Source organism: Pinus tabuliformis, chromosome 6 (assembly GCF_031772625.1).
Source record: "Pinus tabuliformis cultivar Carrire ecotype Pingquan chromosome 6, CPIR1, whole genome shotgun sequence".
NCBI classification, from domain to species: Eukaryota; Viridiplantae; Streptophyta; class Pinopsida; order Pinales; family Pinaceae; genus Pinus; species Pinus tabuliformis.
Window position 1 is genome coordinate 1913022865 of NC_142292.1, and position 21211 is coordinate 1913044075.

Here is a 21211-nt window from a genome sequence, read left to right on the forward strand (position 1 = left end):
CCTAGATGATTTGGATGCTTTGGACATAATGGAATAGTTTGAAAAGGTAGAAAGACACTTATGTATGTGATTTTTCCACATTGAATTTTAGGGAAGCCTAGGGCCACCAGGAGAGGAGGTGAAGCCTAGATCACTTGAAGTCTGATTTGTTATGGAACCAACTCACAAAAATATAGAAGATATAGGAAAACGCCTTCAAAATAAGCCTCTTCGATGGGAAAACCTCCTTTACACTAAACAAATGAACAATTCTTAGATGATACAAATGACAAGACCTCCTTTCTATATATAGGAGTCTAAGTGGTCATAATATAATTAGAGCCGACATAACAATAATAATGTAAGGGCACAATAATAACAATAGTGGGCTTCTATAGGTCATAATAATAATAATATGGGACTAAATGGGCACAACAATATAATAACAGGGTTGCATTAATGATAATAAGGGGTTGCACTAGCAATATAGGGACCTAACATGCCACTCTCCTTCAAAAAGTGGTGTCCTCAACATTGAGTAGTTCTGGATGCTGTTGTATAGAATTCTTGTCCTCCCATGTGGAATATTCAGCGGGTAAGTTCTTCCACTTGATGAGATACTCTCAAATTGATCAATTTCATAGCTGTCGGGTTCTTGTTTCTGTGACTGCTCCAGGTTCCAATATGATTTTTCTTCCTCGTCAAGTTATGGAAATATTGTTTGAACTGGGACCTTTTGTAACTTTTGAATGAGTAGCCACACTTCTTCATCCATATTCCATTCATAACTTGCTTTGTTTATCTAATCTTGTTGGATAATACAAATAGCACAAAACAATGCTTCCACATCCTCATCGTTTCTTGACAACGCATCTGCAACAACATTTTTCTTCCCTTTTTTGTTGATGATTTCAAATTCATAACCCAACATATTTGTGACCCATTTTTTCTGTTCTTCTAAAGATAATATTTGTTCTAAAAAGTATTTAAGGCTATCATGATCCATTTTTACCTTGAAGTGTCTTCCGTTAGGTAAGGTTAACATTTCTTAAGTGCATGTAGTATTGCCAACATTTCCTTCTCATAAATAGCTTACTTGAAATGTAGTTGTAAAAATACTCAATCGCCTACATCAAAACTTCTTTCACTATGATGTTGATCTTCCTGTTGTTTTATTCAATTCTGCACTAAAGTGGTGGTATCCTTTAAAAGTTGGAGAACTTGTTGTTGATGCTCGATGTGATCTTTCACTGCTTGAATCTTTTTCTTCTTGATATGTCTTTATATCTTGAGAGTTTGAGGAATGGTAATTTCTTCCAATGCATTACAAGATATGGTCAGATTCATTTCTTGATGCTCGATGCGATCTTTCACTTCTTGAACATTTTTCTTCTTGATATGTCCTTATATATTGATAGTTTGAGGAGTGGTAATTATGGCCAATGCATTACAAGATATGGTTAGATTCATTTCTTCTTTCTCGATGTGATATTTCACTTCTTGAACCTTTTTCTTCTTGATATGTCCTTCTATCTCGAGAGTTTGAGGAGTGGTAATTCTTTCCAATGCTTTACAAGATATGGTCAGATTCATTTCTTCTTTCTCTGGGGTCGTTTCTTGGTTTATGTCCTCTTCTTTTGATGTTTCTTGACCCTTTTCTTCCTCCTCTTCATAATCTATGTAAACTAATTTCTTCTCACCAAACTTATGACCTTTAGTGTACTTGCTATCACAATTGTAACAAAGCCCTTTTTCTCTTTTCTTCTTCCAATTGTTGTGGTTTAAACCTTGTAGGTTGTGGAAGGCTAGGAGAAAAACTCTTCCATAATTATAACTGTGAGTGGTGGGATTCCTTGTTTCCATAATTTCGCTTTCAATTTTTCCTTCCAACCTGGATGCCTTCTCTAACAAATCAAGTTCCTAGAGATGAACCTCATGTTGAATGTTATCCTTTCAAGTCCCTATGAAGACATCAATCCTTTACTTCTATTGAATAGCATTTACCCTTATATTCAGTTTTTGAAAGTCCTCAATGTGCTTTTCCATTCAACCCTTTTGTTTGACATTTATTAATTGGCTAAAGAAGGTGTTTCCCTTTGTATCCTCATAATGTGCTACCATTTCCTCCATAAAAATTGACCACGTAATAAGTGGTTTATGAGAACAAATCCCTTTATACCATAAAAATTGATTTGGTTCTAAATATGAAGATGTAATACATACCTTTTGTAATAGTTGCACCTCATGTAGATCAAAATATTGCTCCATTTGTAGTATCCAATTTACCAGATCCTTACCATCAAGCTTCCTCATATCGTCTTTTCTTGATTTTAGGAGCTCGATATTGAAACAACTGTAACTCTGGAATCTTGGATCTCCCAGTTCTGAAATCGCGACCTGCAGTAGCCCTCTGAGTCCTATTTCTATCCCTACAAGTTTGATGAAGGTTGGATTTTGTAATGAAGAGTTATGTAAAATCTTCCACAATGACCAGATTATAGACTGCTTCAGTAGAGCAAACTTGTACGAAGATCCACGTGTCAGTATTTTGCCCTTCAGATCTGAAAATATACACAACAAACCACAGTTCATCCTCTTTTTGTAACTTCTTTTGAAATTTCAATTTGTTTCTTAGAGAGAAGGTTATGATGATTTTGCGAATTTCACATGTTTAAGTTGTAATTCAGGAGTCTTAAAAAACCCTAACTTTCTCAGATCATATATCCAAAGATATAGTGAGAGAAGATTTAAATTTTGGACCCAAGGTTTAGACCACTTTCTTCTCAAATGGGTCTTTTTTTTAGCTTTCGAAACTTTGTAGCGAACAAGTTACAGTGAAACTTCCACGATGACCTATTTTAGATGAAATTTTGGAGCTTGCAAAAATTCTAAATTCCTCATATCATTTCTCCAAAAATATAGAGGGAACAAATTTGACATTCAGACTCAAGGTTCAGCGTTATTGTGTCTCAAATCGGTTTTTTTTAGCTTCTAAAATGTCACGTAAAAAAAGTTATAGCGAAAATTCCAAGATGATCAGTTTGGAAAAGTGAAACCCTAGAGTCCAAAGCTCTCACACCAAATGTTATGAAAGGAGCTCACAAAAAGATAGAAAATAAAGATAAATGCCTTAGAATTCAGCCTCTTCGAAGGGGCAACCTCCTTTACATTACACAAATGAACAATTATTAGATGATAGAAATGATAAGACGTCCTTTATATATATAGGAGTCTAAGGGTTCATAATATAACCAAGACGACATAACAATAATAATGTAAGGGTACAATAATAACAATAGTGGGCTTCTATGGGGCACAATAATAAAAATATGGGGACTACATGGGCACAAAAATATAATAAGGGGGTTGCACTAATAATAATAAGGGGATAGACTAGTAATATAGGGACCTAACATGATTGCAGAGATTGGATAGTCATTTTTGGGTTCTTGGGCCTTCTGAATTCAATGGAGTAGGTTGAAAAACCATTGGAGCACTGCAGGTGCATGTAATCAGATAATTGAGAATTAATCCAAAGAGGACCTTGCCATTGAAGTAAGTCCAACGAGATGTAGCCCAGGAAGGGTGAACTGCTTTATCAACTTTGTGTTATGAGTTGTTGTGTTTTGCTTCTATAAAATTTATTTGTGGTACATGTGTTTTAAACAACTAATTAATGTCATATATTGCTCACAAAAGACACTCAATAATTGACACATAATTCCTCACATTTTGTTTAATGTGAGACGATCCTAAACACATTTTTTAATACTAATGAGGGATATTGCATAGCATTAACAAGTTTTCCAAATATTCAGATCAAGTTGGTATCAGAGCACTATTATCTCATTTTAACAGTGAGATGGTTTGCCAAGGTTAGCTAGAAAATTGGCTATTTGTTTTCTATTTGTGTAAGGAGAATTTAACTGTGTGCAAGTTTATGTGTAAGCTGAAGAATGGAGATGGAATGAGATTCTTATTTTTTGAGAAACTTTTTGATGCTTTGTGAATATTTTTGATTCATTACAAGTGTGATGGTAGCTTCAACAAGTGATGTTTCTAATCCATCTTCCTTAGAAAGACTCTTTGATTTAGAGATGTTGCAATAGCTTATCATCATGAGAGGTATGGTGGAAGAGATGAATGAAGGTAGGAAGGAGAAAAGTATCATTAAAGACGAGTTGATGGCCATGAAGGAGGAGGCACAAGAGCTTCTTGAAAAGATGCATGGGATGGAGATTCAACTCCATGATGCAAGGAAACCCTAGGCATGTATGTGCATGAAAATGAGGTATGAAATTCAATTTCATCTTCAATTTCCTCTCAAAATGAATGTTTTGGTTCTTTTGAAAGATACACTAGAGGAATAGGGTCCAAATTATTGATGAATATGGGATATGAAGGTAAATGGTTAAGAAAAATGCACAAGGCACAGTTGAGCCAACTGTTGTTAAGGAAAGGCCTAGGTATTTAGGTCTTGGTTATGGAAAGCATAATTGAGAATGCTCCAAAACCATGGAGGCACATGAAGGTGTTTCAATAGGGATTTTCATTACATGTTCACTACCTCAAGCTTCTGAAGTTTGTGTTCATGAGGAATGCAAATGTTTTATATCCACTTTGCAAGAAGATGCATGTAAGCATGCAACTAATGGAAATGGAAAAAAAGAGGATGTTGAAAGAATTAAGGTCATTGAAACCATTGTTGGTATTCTGAAGAGAGCCACTACCTCATCAAATTTACCTCTTCAAGAATGCAACAAAGGTGAATGTGCAAGGTATAAATCTACCTTTCATCAAGTTTCCTTTGATTATGATAAACATGGTAAATCTTCACATAAGATTTGGAGAAACTTTTCATGTTCCTTTTGTGGTTTGAATAACCATACTGTTTCAAGGTGTTGGAAGAGGATAACCATACATAGGAAACTTTCAAAACAAAAGAGATAGAAATCCAAAGGTCCATTGGATAATCGAAACCATGTTGAAAACGAGATGCAACTATTTTTCACTCATTGCCATAAGCAGGGTCATCTTGTACACAATTTTTGGACTTTGCACCCAAAAAGTCATCCACGACATTTGAAGAAGGTGGAGAGAGATTTTCGCAAGAATGGAAAAGAGGATTACATAATTGATGTGGGTCAGGTTGATACACATGATGAAGTGAAACTGGAAGAAGAGCCATTGAAATGGTTTGGAAAGAGATGGTTAGATTTCTTATCCAGTTAAGGCCTTACATTTCTTTTGATAATTGATTCGTTTCCTTGTTATTTGGAAGCATTTATTTTCTCCTCAAAGTATGTTGCATATTGCATGAAGCAAGATCTTGGAAAATTAGAGTTATGTTGACTCACTTAGATGCAACGAAGATGGCAATTGGCAACAAAAAATTTGCATGCATGTTGCATTCATGAACTTTCATGTTTACGATAGGAAGGTGTTCGAAAGTGGAGTATGTTGACTCACTTTATAGAAGAAAATTTGGTGATCTCAACTCTTTAATTACTCATACATACCAATTGGATTCCTGTACTTATGATTGTACTTGTGAGAGAGTTGAGAATTGTTATAAATGAATGAGAGATTGTGTGTGTGAATAGTGGAATTTTTAATAGTTTCATTGTTCTTGAACATGCATGAGTGGTTGACTTGCTTTGGTTGATTTATTTGTTAACATGTATGTTGTCAGCTTGATAATGTTGATCATTTGCACATGCATGAGTGTCGGCTTGTGTGGTCAATTGAATTTACATGTATGTTATATCAACTTGGAAGAGTTGATTTTGTCTCCAAATATGAAAGGGAGATGTGACAAATTGTTTCATGAGAATGTGGAATTCTTGTCGTAGATCACCAAGTTGTTGTACATGCTTTTGCTTGACTTGAAAGCCAGTTGTTTGGAGAAGCATGTTTTGTCGACCTATGTTTAGTCGATGGTTTATACACCAAGATGTAAGATTACATGGTGATGTTCGCATGATGTGAAATTTTTTGCTTTGAAGAAGCAAAAGGAAGAGGTTGTCAAGTTATATTCTTGCATGAGTGTTTTTAAAGGTTAATGGTGTTTCTCATGACAAGATGTCACATTATTTTGGAAGTTCCACGATTGAGAAAGAGGCTCATCATTAGCCTTCATTATCAAATCATGACATAAGCAACATGTTAACACTAGAGGATAATGGAATCAAGAAGCGAAAGTGGAAAAAAATTCCAAAGAAATTGCAGTCATCGTAGACCATTTGATGTGTTGACTCCATGAAGCGAAAGAGATGGCAAATGAATTCTTCCAAATGTGGAATTTGGAACTGTGGAGGTAAAAGAATGGTCATTTCTTTCATTTTTATTACTGATATTGGAACTCATTGTTGTAGTTCACTTAGATGGGTTGAACTTGGAAAAGTGGTTTCCAAGTAGAAGCTTGAATCGAATGCATGTGCTGCAAAGGAGGAACGTGATTCTGAGTGGGAAGGCCATCAGTCAGCTTTCCAAGCACCGAGGGATCTCTTTTTTATAGAAGGGTGCTTAATCAGTAAGCAGCCAACAAGTGTTGGATTGGGTCAGCAACAAAAAGAGAACATTGGTTGAAGTGCCAAGCCATTTGCAAGTCAAGGTATCTTAGTGAAACCAAGTGGTTGTCATGGAGATTTTTCCATGTAGAATAAATTGATAGAACTTTGGAAGGAGAAGAATATTAATCTCTCATTAGATGCCCAACTTTTGTGGGTCCAAAAGCCTGTTAGTGGGAAGGAGTGTTTGAAATCTAGATTAGGGGCAAAAATTTTCTCAAAAATAAAAGTTCTCAGAATCATCAGAACCTAAATGATCGAATTTGTCTCAGTGATATGATCTCCACACAAATCATTTCACTCAAAACAAAGATTGTATGAGAAAGATATCACATTCTGATCATTTTGTTAAAGAGGCAAAATTTTGGGTACACGATGACTGGGATCTTGACAAGGCATTTGTATAGCTAACTCAATAAAAAGAATATTCCAAGGAATATTCCCACAGGTGGCTTAATAGTATTTTGACAATTTTCATCATAATATTGGTTAAAGGTATTTTGGTGAACCAATGAGAGACTCACACGTGGCAAGCTAGGAGGCCCCCATGTGTGCTCTCAAAAGTCTAGTAAATTTATTTGCAAGTTAGTGGAGTCTAACCCGCGACCTCACCCCCACAAGCCACACACTCCACCGCTATTCCACAACCATTGATATTAATAATCTATGGGAACCATTTATATTTAATGTGATAGCACGTGAAGTTTGGAGGTAAGGAGCCAGCTCCATGGGCTAGTCCCCTCCCCATATGACCAACACTATGAAACCATAAGCGGGTGCTTAACACTAACCATGCATTTAACTTTCTAAATGGAGATTAGTGTTAGCTAACCCATACTTATCGATTAATTAATTTCGGCTTAACTTGGTGGAAATTTTGGAAGGTCTGACAAATCTAGCATTGTGCTAATTTTGGCGGGATTAACTAGAGATTTTCCAGATTTGGTGGAGTTTTCCCAAGCAAAATTGAAGAGGCCATAAAGTCTTCAATTTTTCCACCAATTTTGGCACCAAAAGAGTCATTCCTAGATGATTTGGATGCTCTAGACACAATGGAATAGTTTGTAGAGGCAAACAAGCACTTCTGTATGTGATACTTCTACGTTGAATACTAATGAAGCCTAGAGCCACGAGGAGAGGAGGTCAACCCTAGATCAAATGAAGTCAAATTGTAGAGATTGGATAGTCATTTTTGGGGTCTTTGGGTCTTTTGAATCCAATGAAATAGGTTGAAAATCCATTGTAGCACTGTAGGTGCAAGTAATCATATAATTGACCATTAATCCAAAGAGGGTCTAGGCATTGAAGTAGGTCAAAGGAGATGTAGCCCAGGAGGGGTGAACTCCTTTATCAGCTTTGTGTTATGAGTTGCTATGTTTTACTTATATACAATTTACTTGTTTTAAATGTGTTTTAAACAACTAATTAACCTCAGGTATTTCTCATAAAAGACACTCAATACTTGACACATAATTCCTCACATTTTGGTTAATTTCAGACGATCCTAAGCACATTTTTCAACAGTGATGAGGGAGCTTGCATAGCATTAACAAGTTTCCTTAACATTCATATCACTATTATTATAAGCCAGTGAGCCTAAATTCGTTTCAAAATCCTTTAATGAAAGGTCAAAATTACTTCTACCAATGTAATCCTTTAAGTTAATGTGACTTTTTCTTTCATTGTTCTCCTATAGGTGGGTGATATGCATAGAAAGATTGAGGGATAAAGATAAAGGTTTGTGGTTACATTCAGGCTCATACCCATTAAGAAGCTCAAAGTTTATAATATGGTTGAGGAGATGGATGTTTTATATTTCATAATCCATGATGCTATTACCCAGCCCATGGAGAGTAGAGGCTAGTTGTCAACACCATTACAAATGATTACATATTGGGAACTAAAAAGTTTAAGGAGCTCAGTTCCAAATAAGTTCTTGATAATGTCTTCATATTTTCTTTTAAATCTATTAGCTAAGTGAACATCCTCATAAAGCCACAAAGGTTCAGGGTTATAGTTGTTACTTAACATAATGCCTTATTTGTAGCAATCTGAGCATTAAATTCCCCAAACAAAAGGATATTCCCATCATTCCTTACGTTGTAGATGTTTTTTATAAGGTATTGAAAGGACAAGTCTACCTATTTTGTTTTTCTTATAGGATGTAGAGCTGATAGGTGCAAAATAGCAGATTGTAAAGAAGATCCTATTCGTTGTAGACTCAGAGATCTTGGGCCAAAAGTATTGATTGAAGGGGTCATTTTATGAAGTCGGATGTGAGAGGAACAATGTTCCCAATATAACAGGCTATACCACCAAAACATCTCCTAGAGGATTTCTTATTCCAGGCAGAGCAAGGTGTGAACCTCTCAAGGTGAGGGACCCTATATTCATCATGCTCCCATGTTTCAACTAAAGGATTAAGATCACTATTACTTGCGATCCAATTTAACATAGGACCCATACACCATGGAAAACCATGATAGTTCTAGAAGAGGATCTAGAGTGATGCCATTCTCTATTTATCATTCATGTTTGGGACTCTGTCTCTAATAATATCCTTTCTATTCATAATGACTACCCATTTCCCCTATTTTCTTGCCTCTTTGACCTTTTGTACTTCTTTCTTAAGTTCAGCTTGGTCTTGTGGAATGAAATATTTTCATTCCTTTTAGGCTTGGGGATTTCCTAAGTATATCTAATTTATGGTCATTACAATTGACCTTGACCTGCGTTAGTATATGTTTATGCTCAAGTATCTTCCCTACTGTTATTGCTTGGGTGAGATAAGTTGTTTAAATATGTTTAATTTGTTTTGATAATCATTAATTTGTAATTAATTTATTTATTTTTAAATAATAATTAATAGTTAATCATGGTGAATCATGGTGAATCATGGCCCAATGTCACATTTTGGACAATATTGTATCAATATGAAAATCAACCATGGTCGAACGTCGCATTGTGAGAAAAATTGTCTCAATTATTCCCTTGGGTTTATTAATTTCTTGGGTTTCTAATATTAATATTGAGGTATATAATATTAATTTTATGGTTTAATAGTTATTTCAGGGTTTATAATATTTATCTTAGGTTTATATTCCTTAGGTTTGTAATATTAATCCCTTGGGTTTGTCACATATTTTTGTAAATATGAAAATCAATATAGTTCAAACATGATCAACATTGGTCAAACATGGTCAACCATGGTAAATTATGGCCAACCACCATCGAACACCACATTGTGAAAAAAATTGTCTCAATATAGAAATCAACCATGGTAAACCATGGACCAACATAACATTGTTAGAAATATTGTCTCAATATGTAAATCAATCATGGTCAACCATGTTTATTTTAGGGTTTATAATATTTATTAGGTTTTATATGCCTTAGGTTTATAATAGTTATCCCTTGAGCTTATAATCCGTTGGGTTTTAGTATTAACCCCTTGGGTTTATTAATCTAATGATTCATATTACTGAGGTATACTATTATTCATAGGGTTTATAATATTATTCCTTGGGTTTAAGATAAATACCTTGGATTTATAATTATGGTAAACCATGGTCCAATGTCACATTGTGACAAAGATTACCTCAATATGAAAATCAACTATAGTCAACCATTGTCAACAATCACTAACTATGGTCAATCATGGTTAACCATGGTCCAACATCACATTTTGAGAAGGATTGTCTTAACATGAAAATCAATCATGGTCAACATTGGTTAATCATGGTCAATCATGGTCATCCATGGCCAACCATGGTCCAACATCACATTTTGAGAAAGATTGTCTTAATATGAAAATCAACCATGGTCAACCATGGTTAATCATGGTCAATCATGGTCATCCATGGCCAACCATGGTCCAACATCACATTTTGATAAAGATTGTCTTAGTATGAAAATCAACCATGGTCAACCATGGTTAATCATGGTCAATCATGGTCGTCCATGGCAAACCATGGTCCAATGTCACATTGTGACAAAGATTGCTCAATATGAAAATCAATCATAGTTAACCATGGTGAAACATGGTCCAACATTGTATTGTGACAAAGATTGTCTCCATATCTAAATGAACCATGATCAACCATGGTCAACCATGTTTATTTTTGGATTTATAATATGTATCATAGGGTTTATATACCTTCGTTTATGTTTTTTATGATAGGGTTTAAGACATGATTTTCTCGATATGAAAATAATTCATGGTCAACGATGTTCAACCATGGTCTAATGTCGCATTGTGACAAAGATTATCTCAATATAAAAACTCAAACATATTCAACCATGTTTATTTAAGGGTTTATAATATTTATTTCAGGGTCTATATACATTGGGTTTACAATATTAATCCATTCGGGTTTTAGTATTAATCCCTTTGGTTTATAATATTAATCGTTTATCTTTATCAATCTAAAGGTTTACATTCCTAAGGTATGATATTAGTCATAACATCTATAAAATTAATCCTAGAGTTTAATATAAATCCCTTATGTTTATAATCATGGTAAAAATGATGGTTAGCGATGGTCTAATGTTGCATTGTGACAAAGATTGTCTCAATATGAAATCCAACCATGGTCAACCATAGTTAATCATGGTTAACCATGATCCAACTTCACATTGTGACAAACATTATCTCGTTATGAAAATAAATCATGGTCAACCATCATCCAATGTTGCATTGTCACAAAGATTGTCTCAATATGAGATTCAATGGTGGTAAACCATGGCCAACCATGGTTAATTTATGGTATGATATTTATCTTAAGCTTTATATACTTAGGGTTTATAATATTAATCCCTTGGGATTATTATTCCCTTGTTTTTATACTATCAATTTCTTAGGTATGTTAATATAAGGGTTTATATTCCTAGGGTATAATATTATGATATTAGTCATAGAATTTCATATAAATCCCTTTGGTTTTTAATAATTGTCAACCATGGCCTGTTGGAAATAATACTGAGGGGGGGGGGGGGTGAATCAGTATTAGCAAATCAATAACTTTTTCATTTCCATAATCAGACTCATATATGCTACTACAGTTAAGGGAACTCGCTTGTACATGCAACTATGTTTAATGCAACTAGCGTATATCCAGAAAACTTATGATTTAGTTAATTCATCATGTGTTGATCTTTAATTAGTGCATCAAAACATCATTAACCATATAAACAGTAACCAGGTGTAGTAAAAGTAGAACAGATCATCACACATAAGGGACACACATGAACACAATGATATAAGGTGGAAACCCAATGCGGGACAAAAACCACCTGCTATTGTTTTCTTTAAGATAAGAAAAACCTATTTACAATCTTGTACTAGTGCAGACTCACAACAGTATGCAGGCACCCACCTGCAAAAGGATACAACCTTCTCTTGTTCTCCAGCTTCTATTGGAAGGGAACTACAACCCCCTAGCTCTTGTACTAGCCGATATATTTATTACTACGTAGGTGTCGGCCTACAGAAAGCTACAACCTTCTCTTTTCTTCCAGGGACCATGTTTCATAAATTTTCAGACTGAATCCGTCAATACAAAATCAATTACTACTGCATCATCAATCTATAAATCACCCAACAACTGAGTCATTGAAACCTTGTCATCAAAACATAGTAACCAGAACACAGAGCAGAACTCAGAACTCTGCAACAACCACTATAACCAACAACATCCTCAAATATAAAATCTCATAATGTATATGCTACTTGGCTGCGTTGAACTAGCATGTATACGCCCTTTCACCAAAGGGAACCAGTGTACAGATCTGAAAATAATTACTTATACCTTCGCTACAATTTTCTACTTCAGATATACCCAGATCATTAGATATAACGGATAAGACATGTGTCAGTATTCAAATCTAAACTATTCATGATCATACCATATAATGATAATGCATTTTAGTCTTCATGATCCGAGTCCATCAACCTTCATTTCCCACATAGGTGCATCCTTAGCAAAGCATCACATACCCATAACCTGCATACCAGATCTCACACTTCATCAGATATTCATCACTTACACTTTTGCCTAATGATATTCTTCTCCTTATATAGGTTTAGGCATCTCTCAATAGCATGGTCCAAAACCATGTAGGACCCATACCTTGGACCCAATACCTGGGGTCAATACCTCATACCAAATACCATGGACTAATACCAAAATACCATGGTCCAAATACCACGGACCAAAACTTAGTTTCCCAACATGTACATGCATTTCCTTTTGTGAAAGTGTGTGTGTATGTTATACGTGTCCTTGTATATAATGAACCTGCATGTATACGCGACATGGTATATAGTGAACCTACATATACCTTTTCGTATACACAAATTTGTATACAGTGAACCTACTTGTATACGCAACTTTGTCAATGGTGAACCTACGTATACCTTTCTTTCTTCATTCTTGTTGTTTACCTGCTATACTGTGATCTTTCATCTGAGAGAGTTGCAATCAAGAACAACACTTGTGTCATACCTGTATCATAATGCCACTATGGTCAACAATCATCAACCATGGTCAACCATAGTCTAATGTCACATTGTGATAAATATTGTCTCAATATTAAAATCAACCATGTTCAACCATGGTCCAATGTCACATTGGGACAAACATTGTCTCAATATGAAAAGCTTTCATGGTCAACCATAGTCGACCATGGTCCAACATCACATTGTGATAAATATTGGATCCATATTAAAATTAACCATGGTCAGCCATGCTTATTTTACCATTTATAACATTTATCATAGGGTTTATATACCTTAGTTTATAATATTTATCTTTGGGTTATCATAGTATTTTCTCAATATGAAAATAAATCATGGTCAACCATAAACAACCATGGTCCAATGTAGTATTGTGACAAAGATTGTCTCAATATGAAAATCAATCATGGCCAACCATCCTCCAACGTAGTATTTTGATAAATATTATGTCAATATGAAAAAGCCATGGTCATCCATGATCAAGCATATTTGTTTTAGGGTTTATAATATTTATGTTGGGGTTTATGTACCTTGATTTTACAATATTAATCTCTTGGGTTTAATATTATTCCTTTGGGTTTTTAGTATTAATTCCTTGGGTTTATGAGTGCCTACGGTTAGTAATAACAATCCCTTGGATTATAATCTATTCGGTCTATAATATAAATTAATTGAGTTTATTAACCCATTGCGTTTATAATATTAATAATCACTTACATATATAATATTAATCCCAAAGGTTCTCCATATTGATCCCTTAGGTTTTTAACATTAATACCTTAAGTTTATTAATCCCGAGAGTTTTAATATAAATCATTTATATTTAATATTATTTTTTCATGTTTATAATGCCTTGGGTTTATATTATTAACAATCCCTTTGGTTAACAATAACAATATTTATTATATTTTTGATAATATCAATAATGTTTAGATAATCTTCGGCAAAATCACATAACCAATCTTCTGTCGACGCGTTTCGAACCAACTAGTGTGGTTCATCGTCAGGACAAGTTGAAGAACCAATCCGGCTTATGCTTGATTAAATAGAGTATGCAGAGACTCCAACGGCTATAATGCTAACGGCTAATTTTGACCTAATGATCTTGGTCAAACCACTAAATTAGTTAATTAATATTTCTAGAAAATAGCTAAAATAGGTAAATAAAGGAATTCATTTGTTAATTAAAAAAGATATATTATTATTAATATCTCAAGATATTAATAATAATATATCTTTTTTAATTAACAAATGAATTCCTTTATTTACCTATTTTAGCTATTTTCTAGAAATATTAATTAACTAATTTAGTGGTTTGACCAGGATCATTAGGTCAAAATTAGCCGTTAGCATTATAGCCGTTGGAGTCTCTGCATACTCTATTTAATCAAGCATAAGCCGGATTGGTTCTTCAACTTGTCCTGACGATGAACCACACTAGTTGGTTCGAAACGCGTCGACAGAAGATTGGTTATGTGATTTTGCCGAAGATTATCTAAACAATGTTATGGATCACAGAAGTCTAAATTCCTTAATATCAATAATATTATCATATTTAATCCGTTAGTTTTGATATTAATCCTTCATATTTAATTTTATTTGTCGAGGTTGATAATGCCTTGAGTTTTTTGTATTAACAATCCCTTTGGTTAATAATATTGATATTTATTATATTGTTTATAATCTCAATAATATTATCCTATAATTATAATATACGAATAATTATTATAAATTGCCTTTATAATTGTTATAATTAGTAGTGTATCTATAATATAATGGTAATAATGTTTTACTATATAATTATTGTTATTGTGTTTTTATAATAATTATATATTTATTAATATCAATATTAATATTAAATCTATATTTAGTGGCACTTATATGCATATATAAATCATATTTAATAATGCGGTTGTGCATGTAATTGATATATTCCTATTACTGTATATCAATCACATTTATTAATGTGATTGTGCTAGTTCTTTAGTATTCAATAAATCACTTACTTCCTACTTGAGATTTACTTATTTTAATTGCTATTAGCCCATTCTAATTGATTTATAGACATTCAATTAATAAATTTAAATTAGAATGTCACTGTTTGAAAATATTGATATAATAACTTTATTTATTTTTTAACTTCATTTTAAAATCACAATAAAATACAAAGTCGCTCCTAAAATCAATAAGCTGAAGACTAAAAAATTGTAATTCGGTACGAATAAAAATAAAATCAATTTTAAAAAGTCAAAATTATTTTGCTTATATAACTTTACAATTTTATTAATTAATAAAAACTATTTTAATCATACTATACGATTATTTTTAATGTTAGCACTAATAATATAGTATATTACTAATCATTTTAATAATATAATAATATTTTACTCGAATAATAACTTTTACATTTCCCGAAATGGGGTGACTATTAATAGTGAGGAAGGGGTGGATTTCCATTCCCTCGGCAAATGGGCCAAGCGGCATGGAAATACGTCCCCAAAGAGTTAGATGTGATATGCATGACTTAATTTTGATTTATGTGTTATGATGCATAACAAGAATTAGACTATGGGAAGTCAGATCAACACGAATTATCTTTGGAAAAGGTAAAATTTCTTTGTGTTCTAATTTCGCATTTTTCTAGTTAATATGGTCCTGTTGTGGTTTTAGTCATGAGGAATTTGGTTAGAATTATAGTGAGGCACTTCTTTTATTTTTTCTCTCGGTCTCCTAGCTAAATTATTTGTATTTTGTTTCTGGTGGCTTGGGGGAGTAGGCCCGAACTATTTATATAGTTAATAATGGTGATATTGACAGAGAAATGGAGCACTATGGGTGGTTGCTGTTGTTTATGTTTGTGAAATTGATCCATCCAAGGACGCTTAGAAGTTTTATGAGTTGGTTATATGGTTGAATCAAGGTGAAAGTTCACCTATTTTTTGGTGCAAGGTGGGGCTCTAGGTGCAATGGGAATTTGGCTCTGTCTACTCGGGTGTCTCATCCATGACATATTTGATGTTGGGGCAGTCTCATTTCCAATATAATGTTTTAGTATTTGGATAAGAGTAAGTATATCATGTTGGGACAAGAAGGAAATTTGTAATTTGGTAGTAGGAGAACTCTAACCTTGTAATTCGTAATGTATCTTTGTGCCTCTATATTGTTATGGTTATTGAATTTTGTTTTGGACTATTAGCATTGATAGCCTAGAGTGTCAACTAGATAATCTATAAGGTGGGTTTCTAGAGGAAAAGTGGTTTGTAATTAGGTATACCTAAGCTACCCTTGTCGTGGTGGCGTGGATACTATGTTCTTATCAATGGTTGGTCTCTAGGCTAGTCATCTGCGGGCATGGTTATCCATTTAATTCTATTGTTGCTATCTGTAGTCCCTTAAATTTTCAATCTAGACCGAGTTTTCAAGCTAAAATTATAATGATTGGTTTATTTATGCCACTTTGTGCCATGTCAATAGGTTCAAGTAAAGTGGGACACCACATATTATCGAGATCAGGCCCGATGGGGGCACAATCGTATGCACCATCAGATCAAGGATTTTGACCCCACACAACAAATTCTCCTCTCCACTTTTTTCGTTGTGTGCAATTGACACGGTTTGACGTGACAATGCAACCTCTATGATTTCAGAACCATCCTCTCTTGTAATTTTTGCTACGCATTCTCCCATAACAACGCTACTAATATTTATCGTATAATAATTAGTCTCTTTAGTACCGGATACAAAATGATAATATCTTGAAGTTGTAATGTAATCATTCACACTAGTTATATGTAATTATTCACACTTGTTATTTTGGGTTGATTGATAATTTAACTGGATCATTGATTTTCACTAAAATCTTATTATGTAATAATTTTTTCTTAGTTCTTCTAAGAGTTAGAACTAGTTTAACTAAAAGCAAAGTGACATAAAAGACAATTAGCAATCAGGTGCTTAGCTCAACTCTAATTTCTCTAACTTGAATTTAAGGAATTAAATGAGTGACAAAAATCATGTCACTTCATGCAAAATCAAATTGAAAATTTCTTGCTGCATTTTTTAACAATTATTTTTTTTATATAGTTTTATAATTTGATTTTTTAAAATTATAAATTTATATAATTAAAATAATTTTAATATTTGTTTATAAATTTTAAATGTAAAATTTATTTTTCTTTCTTAAGAAAATATGTTAATATAATATATTTTATAATACAAGAGTCACATTGTCAATGACACTATTTTTCTTTTCGTATAGATGTATTTTCTATATGCAGGTTACATGTAGAAGATACAAAAACAATGATATTATAACTTTCATTGAAATAATATATAAGCTTCAAAAAAATGATCAAAATTAAATTGAAGTCACAAATTGATTTTTCATGTATATTGTAGATTTGGACAAAACTAACCCAACAATGCTATAATAAAACAAAAAATAAGATTAAAAGTGTATTTACTTATTATATCATTACACTGTACTTCTAAAATATAGAAATATTAATTTAAAGAAAAGTAAGATACTTGAGTTAATTTTTTTTTTTATATTTAAAGTTTTAAAAATAAATTCAAAATTAGAATTTTAATATAAATATTTATTATTTAAAATAAAATAAAAAATATTTAAAAAATAAAAAATTTCCAAAACATAAAAATAAAAGTAATAATGATAACTAAAAACAATAATAATAAAAATAATAATATACTTTTAAGAAAAATAATTATTTTTTTCAAATTATTTTTTTTAAATATATATATTTTTTTCTAATAAAAAATTTCATTTTTAAATATAAAAACAAAACTTAAAATGAGTAACACAAAGCAAATCCATATCATACTTCTTTTAAAAAATTATATGACTTTTTCCTTACAAATTTATTTGTTTAATTAAAAAGATTCCAATCTATTAATATAAAAATAAAAAGAATCCACATCATACTTATCATAAAAAATCAATAACTAATTCTTCTGACTATACATGTAATATTCATTTCTTTTTAAATCTTTAAAAATTCTACCTCTACCAATATTTCAGACATGTAATATTCATTTCTTTTTAAATCCTTTTTATGTTTTTAAAATGTCTAACTCCAGCAATACTTCCGAATTGGGAAAAGAAGGTAAATCTAAGATGAATTAAAAATAACAAAAAGTTACAACCTTTCTAGGTTAATAAAAATTTATTTTTCTGTATTTTGATATAAACCAATTAATGCATATCAAACCAGCTTTTAAATTTACCTATATATAAAAATATTTTTAAACATATATTTTTAATAAAAAAAGTGCACTTTTCTACTAATAAAACAAAATGTTACTTTAAATTTTGACATCAACCCATCAATTCATATCAAACAGGCTTTTAAATTTACCTATATATGAATAACTTTAAACATTTTTAAGAAGATTATAATTTGAAATAAATTATGTGCAATGAAATTATGTGGGACACATATGCCGAATGCATTACGTGGATTGAAATGACCATGGTCGGACCCATATGCGAAATGCAAAGGCAAATGGCTATTAAAAATTAGGATGGCTCCAGGAATAATTGTTCACTGTATGTTGAAAACGATTCAACACATTCGTAGGCAATAGGAATGTAGGAACTGATATGGATGCATTGTATATATTTGTTACTCGTAGATGCTTGATGCTCCTAAATCTCTCATTGATCACAACCTATTATATTTAAATCATAGGTTAATCAAAATGAATGAATATTGCCAAATTCTTATCTATAGAGAAAAACTAACTATATCTATTTACTCATTCTTTCTAATTTATATTTGATCTCTAAAATTTAAGGCGAATGCTTGACTGTGGGGAAAACTCGACAGTTAAGTGCACTTGAGCCAGAGGTGATCTCGAATGGGTGACCTCTGAGGAATTCATGGTTACTCGGTGCAAGCCCCCAAAGAGATGATTGAGGCTATGTGATTCATTTCACTAGTTTCAATCCCACCTCTTCACCACTCTGAGCATCACCCGATGCAATGAGGGTAAGTGGACTATTAAAAAATCATGAGAAATTAGTGATTTACGACTACCTCTCATGCAAATGGTAATAGATGAATGAATTACTTAACACATTCAAATCCCAAAAAATGATATCTAATATAATGCCCTGTGAAAACCCCTCAATACTTAAAAACAAAAGAGTGAGGCAATCTCTAGAATGGTTCATGAAACACAATACTTGTTAAGGTTTTGCAAATCCTTAATACTTAAATGTGAAAACCCCTTAATACTTAAATAAAAAAGAGTGAAGGGATCTCTACTTGAATGGTTGATGAAACACAATACTAGTTAAGGTTTTTCAAATGGGGTAGCAATCTAAGCGGGCTTGATTGTGGGGAAATCTCCACACATAAGCATGCTTGAGCCATTGAGGATCTAGGATAGGTGACGTCACGAAAGTCTTCGTTACCAAGCGCAAGCCCTCAAAGTGATGATTGATGCTATGTGATTCATTTCACTTGTTTCAATCCCACTTCTCCACCCCTGTGAGCATCACTTGACTGAATGAGTGCTAAGTGGACTATTCAAAAATCATGGGAAATTAGTGAGTTATGACTACCTCTCATGGAATTCTAAGTATGATAAATTAATGAGTTATGATTACTAAGTATTAAATCTCCTTAATACTTAAATACAAAAGAGTGAAGGGAGTTCTACTTGAATGGTTCACGAGGCTTTGCAAATGGGGTAGCAAGTTAGCTGGGTTTGATTGTGGGGAAATTTCTACAGTTAAGCATGCTTGAGAGTGAGAGAGAAGCAATCTCGAGAAGTCCTCATTATAGAGTGAAAGCCCTAGAAGTGATGATTGATGGTATGTTATTCATTTTACTAGTTCCAATGCCACTTCTTCACCCTTGTGAGCACGAAAGTGATGATTGACACTATGTGATTCATTTCAGTGGTTTCAATCCCACTTCTTCAGCCTTGTGAGTGTCACTATCATGAGTTGAATCCAAAAAAATGATTTATAACGTTATAACATTAAAATTATATAACTTATTTTAATAATATAATTTTATAATTCTAATGTAAAATTCTATTAAATTTATTAACATTATACACCTATCTCATCAACTTGATTGAAGCTAGTATTATTCCCAACGACTAGGTAGAAGACTTAAGAAAATTGCTTTTAACTTTAATCAAAACCCCAACCTTTGACTCAAGTGGGGTTGGCATAAGGATGCTCAATAAATGATTTATAATATTATAACATTAAAATTATATAACTTATTTTAATAATATAATTTTATAATTCTAATGCAAAATTATATTTAATTTATTAACATTATACTCCTATCTCCTCCACTTGATTGAAGCTAGCATTCTTCGCAATCAGTAGGTAGAAGACTTCCTAAAATTACTTTTAACTTTAATCAAAACCCCGACCTTTGACTCAAATTGGGTTGGCGTAAGGATGCCCAATCTCAGTTGATTGAAGCTAGCATTATTCCCAATGAATAGGTATAAGGCTTCCTAAAATTACTTAACTTTAACCAAAACACCAACCTTTGACTCAAGTGGCATTGGCATAAGGATGCGCAATCTGAGCTAGATCACATGATGATAAAGGAGGAGATCATCTTGAATAATAAGGATAATATTAAAAATATTATTACTTCCAAATTTAAGGATAAGTTATGGGAAATAAAAATAAAAATGAAGCTAAGCTATAAGGAGGTGATCAACCCTAATATTGAAAACCATAATTATCTTTATTGACAGGTGTTAAGAAGAAAATGAGCATTGTCAATATAGGAAACAATTCTCATGAGCTTCAATGTGAAATTGTGTGTTGGTATATTCTCAAAACATATTGGGAAGGAAGAGTCCATTGCATTTGGGATACTAAGAGGGTTGAAGATGAAATTTTTTTCTCTTGGATTGTCCAACTCTCACTCACATTCATTCTAATTTTTCAAAAATTTTGCCACACTACCAACTTTGTGGACTTGTTATGTTATCAAAACTTCTCTCATCTATGGACACTTCTCTCTCTTCCTTTTATCATAAAATTAAAATGTTAAAAAATCACAAGTGAAATAAATCATATTGATCTTAGAAAAAATTAATCATCATCATCATTAATATTACAATAACATAATACAATATTTCTTTTTTT